At 31.6% G+C, this 13,728-nt stretch overlaps 1 non-coding gene across 1 annotated transcript; it reads right to left on the minus strand.

Annotated features, from left to right (window-relative positions):
* Nucleotides 1-9,869: 9,869 nt before the first annotated feature.
* Nucleotides 9,870-9,976, minus strand: LOC131181041 (small nucleolar RNA R71). The gene has a single exon (XR_009149668.1). It is a non-coding gene; the product is annotated as a small nucleolar RNA R71 (small nucleolar RNA).
* Between the last annotated feature and the right edge of the window lie 3,752 nt (nucleotides 9,977-13,728).

The raw sequence follows: 13,728 nt of genomic DNA on the forward strand, positions 1-13,728 counted from the left end.
ATGCATGCCAAATTGGATACAGACAGAAACAATCGCAAACATAAACATAAATAAATAGACAAAAAGACCAGGAGGGGCATAACTGCACTTGAAAGATAAGAGTGCATTTTTAATTAATTGTATAATTAAATCTGAATATATATCACGATTAATTTTATGTACAGTTGCAGGGTAATAAAGTAGAAGGGTGGGGTTGTTACGATTTTTTTTTTATCTTGGGATGCAAGTTGCTGTTTAAAAATTAAAAATGGGAACCGACATGGGCAATGATTACGAGGGCAAATTGGCAATGGATTCCTATAATTTCTTATAATTATACAGCTGTAAAGTGGAGTGGCGACATTTCCCATAATTTCTTGAGCCCATATAGGACAAAAAAAAATGATAATAATTGCTCTTTCTGCGCGTTCCGACATTTGCGCCTGCTTTCTCCCCCCTTCAATGGAGTTTCTCGGGTCAATTTAGGTGGCGATAAAATATTATCTTTTCTCAATTTTAATTTATATTATTTTTTAATATTCTAAGTGTCGCAATATATGAATTAAATATCAAATTTATCAATTAATTTTAGTTTTAAATAAGATAATTTTGTGAGCATGGGTCTTATTTTTTTGATGGAAAATAAAATAAAAATAAAATGTAACCTCCACCGCATAAAAATTCACCCAGTAAACTCCATCCTCATGCGATACAGCTAATATCAAATGAAAATCTCACTAATATATATATATATATATATATATATATATATATATATATATATATGAATCATTCCAAAAAAGAAAAAAAAAACTCAGTTACCAAGTGCATAGCTTACGAAAAAAAAAAAAAAAAAAAACCGACGGAAACACAGCCAAAGCTAAGTCATCTGAAACCTTGAAGAATCGAGGCCACAAAAGTCAAATGGCATCGCAGGATTGATTAGCTGGTCGCAATGAGTGGTGGGGCAGTTAGCTAAAAAATTGGGCCTTATTTAGTTGAATTCTAATGAGATTCATTATTAACTTAGGTCCGATCTTAGCTGTTTCTTATGATGACAGTCAAGTTTGACAGGCTATTGATCAAGTAATCAAGTAGTCTAAGGTAAGTGCCGTGCCCAACTTCTCCTCAATAAGACTTATTTATAGGAAAAATTATAATTTAATTTTTTTATTTTAAATATTTTAAATTTAAATATTTCAAAAAAAATTTTGAAAATTTGCAGAGTTAGATATATGTTGGTGGCCCAATATCAATATTGAAATTGATTCTGATAAGGCATTCTTCTGATGTCATATCAATGTCTGCCAAGAAAACTAAGTCGAATAGCTAGCCCAATCCATGAAATTTATGGGTTTAAAGGAGATTAATTTTAAAATCCTTTGAAAACTCTTTCGAGTGAGACAAAAAGTGTCTTAATTAACTTAATCCTACTTTCGTGGAGTTAAAATTAACCAAGACCCATTAGGTTCTTTAATCAATCTATTAAATCCCTCTTAACCCTTAGTCTATTTCTAGATCTAAGTTAATTAAGTCCAATTTCTTGATTAACTATCACTTGGTTTTCTCCTTTCGGTGCTTCAACCAAGGATTAAGAACATAACTTAATGGGGCCCTTCATTAAGCATGTGAATAAGCACACAAGAAATGGATTAAACCTCATAAATTCATTAAATTGGGACTAACCCAGTTCAAATCCACAAAAATAACTAAAATATTACATCCCTTACTCCAGAATCAAAATAAAACTACTCATTATCCATAATGCTTACAAGATATATTGAGTTTAAATGGAAATAAAGCTTTAATCTAAGCTAAGGAATAAGAAATTAAACACTAGAAATGTAGAAAAATGTAAGGAAAGAAAGAAATCTGCAAATCTTGGTTGAAAATGGTGTGGAAGGTGAAAGTGACTCCTCAAATTCTGCCTCTCTTCTCCTTTCCTTTTTCTGCTCCTTGTCTCCCCCGTTCTAAAATGGGAAATGAGACTATTTATAGCATTTTCGACATGGAGCCCTAAAATGGTGTGTTCTAGGAGGAATTATCTGAGGAATCTTCTGACTCATTAATGAAACCTTTATGGGATTTGCATAAGTGGATGCATAAGTTATCACGATCCCTTATGCGATTTAGCTGTTACAGTTCACTTATGCGAAACTGCATGACTTGGTGCATAGGTTATGCACAATTCCGTGAGAGTGCATAAGGGAGGCGTGAATGTGCATAAGCTATGCAGTCTCCTTATGCACATTTCGGTAGGTATTGGAACAGTGATTTTTCTCCTTATGCAGATCTGCATAGCTTATGCGGCAAGTTATCCACAATTTGGTCAATGCATATTTCAGCTTGAAAACTTGTTTTTGACATCTTTGGCTGTAGAAGTCACTCCTCAATGGCAAAATTTCTCTTCAGTCCTTCAAAAACACCATTTTTCCTACAAAATAAAGTAAAAATTACAAATTAATCCAAAATTGACAATTATGAAAAACTAACTAAATAACTAATGAAATTAGCTAAAAGTGACTAATAATCAAATAAAATGACTACGAAATTAAACCTAAATGATTATGCAAAATGCATGCATCATATACATCCCCAAATACCATGTTGATAAAATGAATTACGTCTAACGTTTCTCATAAAATATCTTTTGAAGTTAGGCCGAATAAATTTATCATTCTAAGCCCTATTTGATTCAACGACATTGAAATAATTCGTGACACCTTTCATTTGTGAATTTACAACTAAACTTACAACTTTCATTTTGTAATCAATATCTCTATTGCAAATAAATTCATCACTGGGAATAGAAAATTCAAGGAAATCAACATCAATTGGCTTTTCAAAGTCTTGATCCACATAAAAACAAATTTAAGAAACATTATATTATCTATCAAAAGAAGAGCAACAAACCAAGAAAGAGAATTCTTTGTATAAGGATTTTAATCAATTTCGAAGAATACGAAGAAAAACAAGCATTACATTTCTAAATATTAATGCAGTATTTTATTAGACAAATATGGTTGGCCTCCACTGAAGGATGATTATAGTTAATGATGGAAGTGCCAATTATAAATATTTTAATTACTTTGATTTTTCAAACGGTATAAATTATTACGATTTTGTTGTTTATGTGCTATATTGCCAACATTTACTTTTATTAATTAGAAAATCTCTCTAATTGTTTGAATTTGTTGTAGTTATGTTTTTTAAGGAATGAATATGATATTTGGTTGGTAAAAAGGAGAAAAACTCTTTATTGCGTTAAAATCATTTAGAATATATATAAAAAAAAAATTTATTTAGCACTTTTTCTTATAGGATTTTGTTTCTATTTAATTTATTTTATTGCTTTAAAATGATTGATTAAATTAATAAGACAAATTAAATTGAAACCAAATAAATTAAAAATAATTAATTTTAATTGTTTTGATAAATAAGTTATTTGATTCAATTTATTTTAATTTTTAAATTATTAATTAAATTGAAAAAAAATTTGTTGAAAATCAATTTGTTGCTAACAAATTACAGATCCATCAGCTTTTGTGGCAGACCAAGTCCGTTGCTGAAAATCAATTTGTTGAACTAACTACTTGTCTAGCGACGCATTATAATCACGGCTGAAGACCTTATTGTTAATGGGTTTTTGCGACCTGTTTCGCGACAGAGACGTTAGTCCCTTGCTAAAAATCTGTTTTTTCTATATTAAAATAAATAAATTTAACAGAATAAATTAATAATTTTAAAAATCCTCACTAACCATGTAAATGATATGGTTAACAATAAATTGATAAATAAAATATATACCTATAAAATTTTTTCCTATGAAAGTAAAAAAGTAGCACAAATTATAAATAAATATTTTAATTATAAACCATGTAAATAATACGATTCACAATGAATAAATCATACTTTCTGATTAAAAAAAGTAATATAGACCAATAAAACAACAATACAAATTAAATATAATCTAATAACATTATTCATTAAAACATATCACATAAATAATTTCTTCTAATATCTTAAAAACAGCTGTGTAGGAATATGTTGTCATTCCCATCCCATTTATTCTTTAGAGGAATATGTCCTTCAAGAGCTTCAACTATCTGCAAGACATAGCAAAGTTAAGAAGGTTATATGTCTATCATATATATAATCACCCACTTTTTGAATTCTTTAACAGATAATTAATTAATAGCAAAAAGAGTTTGAAATGAATATGCTCATTGATAACATAACATACAACTAAATTTTTATCTTGCTCATTTGTGGGCAAAGATTTAAATGTTTATACACATAAGCAGCAGCACAGTAAATCATTTGCTTCATTTATGATCCGTCATAAGTTTGCAATTTTAAATCAATTCGAGTCCTCGCTTGAATATTCATCAAAAGAAAATATTTATTATTTTTCTCAATCAAAATTGAACTTTTTTTTTTCAATTATATTTGTAAATGTATGCTAAATTTAGACAGAATGGATTTCAAATAGAGCTAAATAACAAAAAAGGATCTATATAATCAATCCCAACTAATAAGATTAATTTTTTTTAAATTATTTCTAATAACTTATATTTTTTTAAATAAAACTTAAACTTAATAATCCTTCCCTCTTTCACTCTCTGAAAACCATTCTTTCTCTATCTCTCATTGTCAATGAAAGATAAGAATAAAGTCTTCTTCCATTTCATCTCTTCTTCCATTTCATCTTTCTTTGCTAAAGATAGGCTTTGTAATAATAAGATTGCAGAACCTTGATAAGAATAAAGTCTTCTTCCATTTCATCTCTTCTTCCATTTCATCTTTCTTTGCTAAAGATAGGCTTTGTAAAAATAAGATTGCAGAACCTTGATTTTTGAAGATTGTGTTCCCTAGAATTGTGCTTTCTAATGTGGGTTTCTGTTATTCTCTGAATCTGTGAAATTGAGTCTTGGTAAAAAGATTGAAACTAATTTTGAGTTTTGAGATTTCTCTTCACGGAATTGTGGAGATTTGGAGATGGGCTTCTATGGGAAAATTTGGTTCCCATGGTTCATAAAATTTTGGAAGTGATAGAAAAGGAAAGATGGAAAGATGAAAAGATGATGACTTGTAAAAATCATTTATTGATGCAAACAAAAGTCTAAAATAAAAAGTTAAAGTAAATATAAATTAAACCTCAAACATTTTTTTTTACTCCGAGAACAATTGTTAGAAAATTTAAAATAAACATAAATTGCAAAATGTTAAAACAGTCGATTTGATTTCAAATTAAATTTAAAAAAAAAATTAAATAATTGAAAAAAAAATGAAAATTGAACCAAAATTAATCTAGACAAAACTAAATTCTATCAATTATTTTGATTTGATTCGATATCACCACTTCTCTCAAATCTCATTATGTAAATGAAATCCAAAAATTCACAATTCATTTCATACAAGATATATACAATGATAAAAGGTTTTAAAACCATAATGCTACTGTTAGAAACAAAATTTCTTTGTAAAGTAAATCAAAATAATTGATTCACACAAAAGCAATTTTTTTTTCCCCATGCATGATCCTCAACCCTAAATCACTTTTAAACCTTATTTATATAACAACATGGAAATTCATATTAGAGATATAAGATTATTTTTAGTGCTTTCATCTATAAGTTTAAATTTATAGATTGGGTAGTTTCCTAACATGATATTAGAGTTTTTTAGATTAAAAAGTTTTGAATTTAAATTTTAGCCCCTCATTTATTAATTAAATGTTTCAGCAAAAAGTAGAGTGCGCAGGGGAGGGGGGAGAGTTGCCGTACTACTGGTAGTTACCAAGCGAAAAGGTCGTTAAAAGTTGCACACTTGCAGATTTCTACAACAAAAGTTAATTACTGTAGCTCACCAGAGAGGTTTTTCGCCAGTAGTAAGAAGGAGACAGAGAGGAGGGGGTGGGTGGTGGAGATAATCTAATTAGACATTTATTGCATATCAATGAAATATAATAATATATGTTGAGAAGCCTGAGGTCCTGTTTAGATCGAGACCTATAAGATTTTGTCCAGTAATTAATATTACATATGGGCCAAAATCAATTCCTTTAATGTGGTCTAATATTAATTGATATTTATTTTAATTAATACAAATTCTAATCGTATAATGATTACTCTAATTAAAGTAAATCATAATTTTAATTGTATAAGGATACTTGATGGACTTATCAGATTAAGTCTTGGATATATATATAAGCTGGTCATCTCTCTACCCATAAGGTTACACACATTCTCTTTCATAAAGTCAGAGATATTAGGGTCATCTCAAGAAAGTCTTCAATCTCTAAAGTCTTGTGTGTAAATCAAGAAGGGTCAAGAGGGAAATTTCAGTTTATTGAATCAAAGGGTCTCTCTAAATTACTACCATGACTCAAGTAAAACTCCGCATCAGGTACGCTTTCTAGATCTATGAGAATTTATTTGTTTAATATTCATTATTAGGGTGATAGTTGAATCTTACATTTATGATTCACATTATGTTTATGATTGTTATGATTTATTAAGATTTATTTTACATTTGGTATCAGAACTCTAGGTTTTGAACAATTAAATTTCTCCATCAAAATTATGATGATGAACATAATGTTAAAGTTCTTACTTGTTATTAGATATGGGTAGAATTAAAGTGTAGATCGTGAAAGTTTTATGATTAATGTTAATGATTAAAATAATTATAATAATATTATTATTAAAATTTGACCCAATTAAGTTTTGGGCATGAGGATTATTAACACGATGACAAATCATGTTATAAAAAGATTTAAGTTTGAGATCATATTTTCTCAAAAGAAAGAAATTAAAAGAAAAAAAATATATTTTCCCAATCTAATTAAGATTTGTAATTAAACCTAATAAATAAATAAATATTAGGTTTATTAAGATACATAATTTATATGCATGCCTTATGATATTTATTTTAATTTGCTAGTCACCAAAGTGGCCAAATTAAAATAAAACAAAAATAATAGTTTGTTAGTCACCAAAGTGGCCGAATTATGTATGATGTTTACATGCATATAAAAATTATCAACTATCCATACTAGTAGATGCCTATGATGAAAAATGGATCAATTGATACCCATTAGTCATCACAACTTAAGGATTTTACCCAAAGGTAAATCAATTATTCTACGATAGTGAGAATTATAAGGACAATAATATTTTATCAAATATATATTTGATGTCCAAAGACAACATGTATATTTGATGTAAGTTAATTATTGTCCAATCAAGTTTAAAGGCATTTAATTTTGGATAGTATATTATAGTATCTACCCAAAGGAAAACTATAATATACTCTAATTATTAAAGTTATCTGAATATATTTTGAGCATATAAATATAATATTGTAGCTTTTCTCTTCATTCGCAAGCTTAATATGTTATTGTTTTAATGGATTGAACTTTTTTGAATAGTGTGAGCAAGTCAAGTTCCATTTAAGTGTCTTGGACCTTGACTTCACATTATTGGAAAGTTAACTCGCTACTATTATGGATACAAGTAGTGAGGAAGAGAAGTTATATGACACCCCTCATCCGTCTACAGTGTAGCCGAGCGATGAGTGCCACATTCGGTGTCGGAGCACCCTATCTTGTTTTGTCTTGTCCATTGTAAATTTTAATGTCATTTACATCAGGTAATTTATGTGTAGAATTTTTTTTTTATGACTTATTTCTGTAGAGACCCGGACAGAGCCTCCCCTGTTTTATTAGCATCTGGCAGGTTCCACTATCACCTGTTAACATATTCATAGTCATCTCACATATTTCCATATCATATTCTCTTTTATCATATCATTCACAATTATTTATGAGATTTCAAAATGAAGTATCATCTATTGCATTCATATGGAAATTCATAGATAATAAATTTTAAGTTTTCATTTCAATCTCAAGTTTAATTTCAAGTCCAAAATGAAATACATCATAAACTAGTAATTACATCATAACTAGTAAGCATGAGCTGAAAAGTCTATTTTACTCTAAGTCTGCCTAGATTTCTTTGAGGTGCAGCTAAACCTTAAGCAAACAATGTGACCAAAGGCTGAAATTTGCTAAGAAGCTGCTTAGGGTTAAGCCGTACCCTAAGCAGACTGCCCAGAACGTGAATAATGCTGCTGACTTGGATAATTTTACACCTCATTTCCTATCCACTCCTTGGCTTTTATTTACTTTTAGCGTAAATTTTTAGGACCATATAAATTCATCATTTCCTAGCTTTTGCCATAAGAGGAAAAGGGGAGAAAACAAAAGAAAAAAATATAAATAGAGAGAGAGGAGAGACGCCATTTTTACGTGGAGGAGGCTGCAACCATTTTTAGAGCTCAAGAAACCAGACTATTAGATTCTTCTACCTGGGTTTTTCTATTTTAGTCCTCTTATCATGTTTTTCTTTACTTTTCCATCAATCTTTCTTGTAAATACCATTATGAGTGAGTAAACTCTTTAGATTTCAGAGTTGGGAAATATGTTTTAGATTAATTTGTGGATTTGGACTGGGTATTTCCTTATTTTACATAAATACGAGTTTTGATTCCTTCCTTGTGTGCTTGATTTACTTACCTAATGTTGGTACCCATTGGGTATTGTGTTAATCTTTGATTGAAGGACCGAAAGGTGAAAGTCATTGATAGATAGTCAAGGATTGGAACTTAAAATCACCTAGATTTAGAAATAAACTAGGATTTTAAGAGGAATTAATGATTGGTTACAAAACTTAATGGGTTTTAAAGTAATCAAATAACATACGAAAGTAGGTTTGGTTATTTTAGAACACACTTTGGTTTCCTTGAAAAAGATATCAAAGGAATTTAGAATCAATTTCCTTCAAACTCTATTTTTCCCTTAAAATTGGAATACCCAAGACAAATTCCAATTAATTTATGCATAAACCCCCAACTCTGGAATCACCTTTAACATAATTAGACTTTGATTTGAATTACCCATTGTTAATTTAGTTTAATTGAAAACTAGATCTAGAATTTATTTGTTTGCTCTTTACCCATTCCAATTAGATTAATCAATTTACCTTGCTCATTTACATTTACCATTTATTCATTAATCATTAGCCCAAATAATCGCTTCATTCATAGTTTGGTACTCAAACGGCAAATCCTCGTGGGAACGATACTTGATTCATCACTTTATTACTTGAGACGACCCGTATACTTGTGGATTCGCCACATTAAATTTTTGGCGCCGTTGCCGGGGATTTGATTTTTGTTTGATATTGAACAATTGTTTGTTTGGTTAATTTGGGTATTTTATTTTATTTTCTTTTTACCATTTTACTTTGAGAATTTGTTTATTTTGTTTTTCAGGTACTTTATTTTATGAGAAGGACAAAAAGTGAAGAAATCAATTTATTCTTTGATCCAGAAATAGAAAAGACAGCAAAAACTTTAAGAGCAGAATCTAAGAGGAGAAAGCTGAAATTAAAGCTCAACAACAACAAGAAAGAGCACAAGAGCAAGAGCAATTACAAGAAGAAATGGCCAACAACAACAACAACTACTCTGTGAAGGATCATGCCTATCCTAACATTAGGGATTTCATGCTAAGTATCACAAGACCAAGAGTAGAAGCTAATAATTTTGAACTGAAGCCTGCACTCTGTCAGATGGTACAACAATCACAATTTGAGGGAAGTCCAAGTGAAAGTCCACATGTGCGTCTAGCACACTTTCTTGAGATCAGTAATATATTGAAGATAAGTGGAGTTTCTGATGATGCAATTCGACTCAGATTATTTCCTTTTTCTTTGAAGGACCGAGCTAGAGAGTGGTTACATTCTTTGCCACCGGGTTCCATCACAACATGGGATTAACTTTCTCAAACATTTTTAGCTCAATATTTTCCACCAAGCAAGATAGCTAAGCTAAGAAATGAGCTAACTTCTTTCAAACCTAGAGATGATGAGAGCTTGTATGAAGCATGGGAGAGGTACAAGGATTTGCAAAGGAGATGTCCACATCATGGGATTCCTAAGTGGATGCTTGTTCAACACTTTTACAATGGAGTTTCACCAGCTATTAGAAGTACAATTGATGCATCTTCTGGAGGTGTTCTTATGGAGAAATCTAAAGATGAAGTTTTTTCTGCTCTTGATAAAATTGCATAGAACAACTACCAATGGAGTTGTGAGAGCAATGAGATCAAGAAACCAGCTGGTATGTTTGAGCTTGATGCTATGAATATGATTAATGCTAAGTTTGATGTTTTGACAAGGAAGATGGATAAGCTAAGCATGAAAGTAGATTCTTCAGCTAGAGGTTCTAGTAATTCAGTAGAAGTTGGAGCTGCAAATGTCAGTTGTGCAGCTGATTTTTCTGCATTTAATCAAGATTTTTCAAGTGAGCAAGTGGATTATGTGGGGAACTACAATCAAAGACCAGGTGGTAACCCATTTTCTGCAACTTATAATCCAGCATGGAGAAACCACCCCAATTTCTCTTGGGGAGGTAGATAAGGACAACATCAAAATTTTCAGCAACCTTCTGAGTATCAACAAAATCAGAATTTTCAGCAGAATAGAGGTCCTCTTGGAATTCCTAAACCTCAAAATACACCTGCTCCACCTCTACCACAACAAGCACAACCAAACAAGACAGCTAGATTAGAAGCTATGATTGAGACTCTACTTGTGAGCCATCAACGTCAACAAGATATGATTTCTCAATTAGCATCTAAAGTAGATCAAATGGCAACACACAACAAGATGTTAGAAAATCAAATAGCTCAACAAGCTAGCTCTTCAAATAACAAAGCATTTGGGAAGCTCCCTAGCCAGCCAGAAAATTCAAGGGAGCATTGCAAGGCTATTACATTGAGAAGTGGAAAAATATTGGAGAATGGAGATAAAAAGATTGAAGAGAAAATTGAAGAAGAGAAAAACAGAGAAGGAGATGAACAAACTGAAGTTGAAGTTAGAATTGAAGCTGAGAAAGAAAATTCAATGGAAGAAAAAGGAAGTAAGGAGAGAGAGAACAAAGAGGAAGAACCTAAATATGTAGCACCTAAAGCCTACATGCCACCTTTACCATTCCCACAAAGGTTCCAGAAAGCGAAATTGGATAAACAATTTGGGAAGTTTTTGGAGGTATTGAAGTCTTTGCATGTGACTATTCCTTTCACTGATGCCTTAGCACAAATGCCTTCATATGCTAAATTTTTGAAGGAGATTTTATCTAACAAGAAGAAATTGGAAAAATTTGAGACCGTAGCTCTCACAGAAGAAAGCAGTGCTATTTTGCAAAATAAGCTTCCACCCAAACTGAAAGATCTTGGAAGTTTTTCCATACCATGTCACATTGGGGATATCAGTATAGATAAGGCTTTATGTGATCTTGGAGCTAGGGTTAGTCTAATGCCATTGTCTATCTATGAGAAAGTGAAGATTGGAGAAATGAAGCCTACTACCATTTCACTACAGTTAGCAGATAGGTCTATTAAATTTCCAATAGGGGTAATTGAGAATGTTCCTCTGAAAGTTGGAAAATTTTTCATACCAGTAGATTTTGTGGTATTGGAGATGGAGGAGGATGTACACATTCCTATTATTCTTGGTAGACCTTTCCTTGCTAGTGCTGGAGCTGTGAATGATGTAAAAAATGGAAGGCTTACATTAGAAGTTGGGGAAGAAAAAGTTGAATTTAATTTGTTTTAAGCAATGAAAAAGAAAGATGATTCAAATTCATGCTTGAGAATTGATGTGATAGATGAAGAGATCAGAGAAGTGCTCAAAAAGCAACATCCTGAAGATCCTTTAAAAGCTTGTTTGGTTTATAACATCAAAAAAGGGGATGAGATTGAAGAAGCTACAGAATATGCTACAATCTTGGAAGGAAATCCACCTTTGCCTATGGTCGATCTTGAGAAGATTGGGGATTTAAAGCAAGATACAACTTCATCATCAAAGCCTGAAAAAAGTGAAGCACCGAAGGTAGAGTTGAAACCTCTTCTAACAAATCTCAGGTATGCTTTTCTAGGTCAAAATTCTACATATCCTGTAATTGTTAGTGCTAAACTGAATGATTGTGAAGTTGAAAAATTATTAAGAGTTCTTAGAAAGCATAGAAGGATAATCGGTTATACCATTGATGATATTAAAGGAATACATCCTTCTGTGTGCATGCATAGAATTTTGTTGGAAAATAATCATAAAACCTCTCGAGAGTCACAGAGGAGATTGAATCCAAATATGAAAGAGGTTGTGAAAAAGGAAATTTTGAAATTGGTTGATGCAGGTATCATTTATCCTGTTTCTGACAGTAATTGGGTAAGTCCAATTCATGTTGTACCCAAAAAGGGGGGCATCACAGTAGTAAAAAATGAAAATGATGAACTAATACCTACAAGGACTGTAACTGTATGGAGAATGTGTATAGACTATAGGAAGTTGAATAATGCAACTAGAAAGGACCATTTTCCATTACCATTTATAGATCAGATGCTTGAGAGACTAGCTCATCATTCTTATTTTTGCTATTTGGATGGCTATTTAGGGTTCTTTCAGATCCCTATTCACTCGGATGATCAGGATAAAACTAACTTCACATGTGCTTATGGTACCTTTGCATATCGAAGGATGCCATTTGGACTATGTAATGCCCCTGTTACATTTCAAAGATGTATGATGTCCATATTTTCTGACATGATTGAGGATATTATGGAAGTGTTCATGGATGATTTTTCTATGTATGGTAAATCTTTTGATGAATGCTTATCTAACTTAACTAAAGTTTTGCAGAGATGTGAAGAGTTCAATTTAGTTTTGAATTGGGAAAAGTGCCATTTTATGGTACAAGAGGGAATTGTTTTGGGACATCTTATGTCAAATAGGGGTATTGAGGTGGATAAAGCAAAGGTAGAAATTATTGAGAAAATGCCACCCCCAACATCCGTGAAGCGAGTGAGGAGTTTCTTGGGGCATCTTTGGATTTCTGGGAGATTCATCCAGGATTTCTCTAAGATTTCTAAGCCTCTTACCAATTTATTGAGCAAAGATGTGGAATTTCATTTTGACACTAATTGTATGAACGCTTTTTGCAGGATAAAGGAAGCTTTGATATCTGCTCCTATTATGCAGCCACCCGATTGGTCATTACCTTTTGAGTTAATGTGCGATGCTAGCGATTATGCCATTGGGGCTATTTTGGGACAAAGGAGAGATAAGAAGGTGTATGCAATATACTATGCAAGTAGAACCTTAGATGAGGCTCAAATAAATTACTCTACTACAGAGAAAGAGTTTTTGGCAGTGGTATTTGCAGTAGATAAATTCAGGTCTTATCTTATGGGGTCTAAGGTAATAGTGTACACAGATCATGCAGCTATCAAATATCTCCTTATGAAAAAAGAGGCCAAACCTAGATTGATAAGGTGGGTGCTACTCCTTCAAGAGTTTGACTTGGAAATTAAAGACAAGAAAGGAGTAGAAAATGTAGTAGCAGATCATCTGTCTAGATTGAGGCAAGAACAAGGAGATAATTTGGGAAAAGAGCTCCCAATAGATGATTATTTTCCTAATGAGCAAGTGTTAGTAATCATGAGTGCAAAAACCCCTTGGTATGCAGATTTCGTGAACTATTTGGTGTGTGGAATTCTTCCACCTGACCTAACATGGCAGCAAAAGAAGAAATTTCTTTTTGATGTGAAGGATTACGATTGGGAAGAGCCATTTTTGTTTAAGAGATGTGGAGATGGGTTGATTAGAAGATGTTTAGCTGATGAGG

The sequence above is a fragment of the Hevea brasiliensis genome, chromosome 6, assembly GCF_030052815.1.
Source record: "Hevea brasiliensis isolate MT/VB/25A 57/8 chromosome 6, ASM3005281v1, whole genome shotgun sequence".
In the NCBI taxonomy this organism is placed as follows: Eukaryota; Viridiplantae; Streptophyta; class Magnoliopsida; order Malpighiales; family Euphorbiaceae; genus Hevea; species Hevea brasiliensis.